Source organism: Neltuma alba, unplaced genomic scaffold (genome assembly GCF_004799145.2).
Source record: "Neltuma alba isolate B1F8T4 unplaced genomic scaffold, ASM479914v2 tig00003097_pilon, whole genome shotgun sequence".
Taxonomy (NCBI): domain Eukaryota; kingdom Viridiplantae; phylum Streptophyta; class Magnoliopsida; order Fabales; family Fabaceae; genus Neltuma; species Neltuma alba.
Genome location: NW_021633138.1, coordinates 65,531 through 69,159, shown reverse-complemented (window position 1 = coordinate 69,159; position 3,629 = coordinate 65,531). Strand labels below are relative to the sequence as shown.

Here is a 3,629-nt window from a genome sequence, read left to right as displayed (position 1 = left end):
ATATTCTAGTTGGTAGTTTTTAGGGTGTTGATTGATCTCCTCCTCCTCCTCCTCCTCCTCTCATTAATTGCTTTGAAAAGTTCACCTCTTTTGTGATCTGTTGGAAATCACTGATCGATTTAGTTCTGTTTTGTAGGCTATATTCGAAGGTTGTGTATGCCATTGCTTGATACTTTCTAAATTTTTTGGAGAGCAAGTTAATTAGCCTGCTCAATCGGTTATTTTTGTGTTATGAGTGTTTGGTGAGTTACTTACAAGAAATTAATTCTTAATAATGAAAAGTCTAAGTGAATCAGATCTTTTAGGCTCACCAAAGTCCAAGAATAAGGTTTCAACACTCAAAAAGCGCTTACCCATGAAAGCAGATTTTGCTGCGCTTGGTTTTCTTCCATTGTTCTAAAGTATATATCTAAACCCCCCCCCCCCCCCAAAACAAAAAAACACACACACACAGACACACGCACATTATGTGGACAGTCATTACAATCCGAAAGTGCAATAAGTTTGGCCTTTTCTGAGGGCAAATCTAGCGGAAATATATTTTCCTGCAGCAGTTTCTGAGTCTTGGTTGAAAAAAAGGGCGAAAAATTATTTGATATGGGCGGATCAGGTAGTATGAAGTTCTTTGAAAAGAAACATAAACTGAAGAGAACATTTAATAAAATTATTGAATAGGACTTTTTGGTTAATAATTTATCTGAAAATTGGTTGTTAAAAAGTACAGTGGTACACCTACTGAAACAAGGCTGGTTGTTATTGTTGTATTTTCTGAGTCTTTGTTAACATTCTTCCATGAAAGGTCCTATTTCATTCTATGCTTTCTTATTATCTTACAATTTCTTAGGAAAGCTACAAGCAATCGATAATGGATTATGAGCCTCCATTGCTAGAAGCCTACAAGACGCTTCTCCAAAGCTCGTCACATAAGAGAATGAAGAATGTGAAATCAACATCATCAATATTATCAAAAGTACTAGAGAGTAGTGGTGAGGTGCCTGTGATTGATCTGGGCCGTTTAAATAGTACTGACCATCTTGAAAGAGAAGATTGCATGAAGGAAATCATTGAGGCTGCTAAACAATGGGGTTTTTTCCAGGTTGTGAATCATGGCATCTCACAACACCTCTTGCAGCAGCTTCTGTTAGAGGAAATCAAAGTGTTTCACAGGCCTTTTGCAGATAAGTCTCAACAATTTTCCACAACTACTCATTACAAGTGGGGCAACCCTTTTGCTAGTAATCCTAGGCAACTCCTATGGTCAGAAGCCTTTCACATATCTGTTCCACTTGGACAAACAAATATGGGCGACGACCAACCCAAATGTCTGAGGTGAACATTATAAGATATATAATTTGGTGTATTTTAATTAGATCGATGCTCCTTCCTGTGATCTTAAACAATAACTAATGGAGATGCTTGTTTTGATCTTAAGTGTAACATTTCAATTCACTTTGTCTCTTTTAAATTTATATTTTTTTCCTCTGAAACTCTTCCTATTGATTGTATATATTAAGAAGGTTTTCTATCAAAAGAATAGTTTCCAATGCCAATGATTAAAAATGATACCAAGGCAGGGAACTAATGACACACATTTTTTCTAATAATAACTTGATTAATTTTCTTGCTCTTTACTAATTAATTATCTGGTTTCTTTATTTTCAACATCTTTAATTAATCAGACAATATTACTAATAATGAATTAATGCTTAGATCAATTATTGAAGCATTTGCTAGCAAGGTGGCTGCTTTGGCAGAAATGTTGGCGGAAATTCTAAGTCACGAGTTGAACATCAAATCCAGCTATTTCCGAGAAAGGTGTTTGCCAAACACGAGTTTTCTTCGGCTAAATAGATATCCACCATGCCCCATTCCCAAGCAGGTGTTTGGGTTTTTGCCTCACACTGACTCCACTTTCCTCTCCATTGTGTACCAAGACCAAGTTGGGGGATTGCAATTGATGAGAGATGGAAAATGGCTTGGAGTGAAACCTAATCCTCATGCTCTCTTGGTCAATATCGGTGACTTATTTCAGGTATGTATTATATGTGTATATAACTCGTGGTCAATATTACTTTGTACTCTAGGATCCCATTTGATACGAAGCACAACAAATGAGGGGTAATGATTGTGATAGGTGTTAAAAAATATTAAAGATTGTTTGGTATGAGTAATTTTTTGTTAAATGGGATTAATACTGATTAGGCAATCCTATTTAAGTCGGATTGGTGAATACCACCTTTCCTATGGTATTTCTCAACCCCACATTTATGGATTTGCCCAGTCTCAAATAACAAGCAATCATTCATACTAAATATTCTTTTAACACGTGATTTGATTTTAATATCAATTCTTAGCCCTCCTTTTCAATGCTTTGTACCGAATGAGACCTCAGAGTTTACTATAGACTTTATTTTAGTCTCAAATATTAGACTTCAATTGATTTTTTTGGACAAATTTATGATTCTTCTGTTTTTTAATATAAAAGCTATACTTAATTAATTTGAGTGGATTAAGAAAGTTAAATAAGTTAGTTAATTATAACAAATATGAAATAAGTTAGTTAAATGAGAGGTTTGCAACATTCTATTCTTTCCTATTTCCTTCTCTTCCATTATCATCTGTCCAGGCCTATAAAGATTCCCTGCATAATGAATATTGATGGGAAGAGAAACTAAGGAGGAATATTAGTTAATATATATTATGTAAAATTATAAGACATAATAATATGGCTAACCTTAAACTGGAATGCATAGAAAAAACATGTCTAATTTTTCTGTATGCCTTTTTTACACATTTTTTCTATATACTACATATAAAAGGGTTTGATGCGGCGAAACCGAACAAAAATAAAAGAATTTCATAGAACTCTGAAAGTGATATTTTTAATATGGAATGACTTGCTTGGCTTCCCCCTCTCGTCATGACACTAATCAAGTGCGCGCGAGAAAACTACAGTGAGGGAATTAAGAATGATAATAATTAAGGAAGGAAACAAGTTGTCTACAAACCCCACAAGAACTGGGCAAGCTAGGTTATTACTTTACTTAATATTAGGGCTTTCTCTAGTGACAGAAGCTTGAAAACATATTTAATTACCTTTGAAGTTTGAATATACAATACACACGCGCGCGCGCGCACACACATATATATGTATAGGCACAAACAAACATATACGTGTTTATGCAGGCACTGAGCAACGGAGCATACAGAAGCATAAAACATAGAGTGGTGGCTGCAAAGAAGGAAGAAAGGTTCTCTGCAGCATATTTCTATAGGCCTTCAATGACGCAGTGATAGAGAGCCATGGCACCCCCCGGCTATACAGAAGCTTCACTTTCAGAGAGTACATACAGCAGAATGAGAAAGATTTGAAGCAAACTGGTGATAAAGTGGGCCTCTCTAGGTTTCTTTATGTGCAATAACCTTAGTGATGCAAAAATTACCAGGTCTCTCCAGAATTAACGGATATTAATAATAATACTATAGAGATTGCAGTTTGGGCATTGGTACTATAGTTATCTTCAAAAGTGGTACTAGAGTCGTTGAATGTTGTGTGGAGCTCGCCTTTTTTGTATATAAAGTCAAAAGTACTTTATAGCTAAATTATGAGCCCGTGCTTGACAAGGTAA

At 35.3% G+C, this 3,629-nt stretch overlaps 1 pseudogene; it reads left to right on the top strand.

Annotated features, from left to right (window-relative positions):
* The first annotated feature begins 208 nt into the window (after nt 1-208).
* On the top strand, nt 209-3,629 carry LOC114740275 (gibberellin 2-beta-dioxygenase 8-like; annotated as a pseudogene).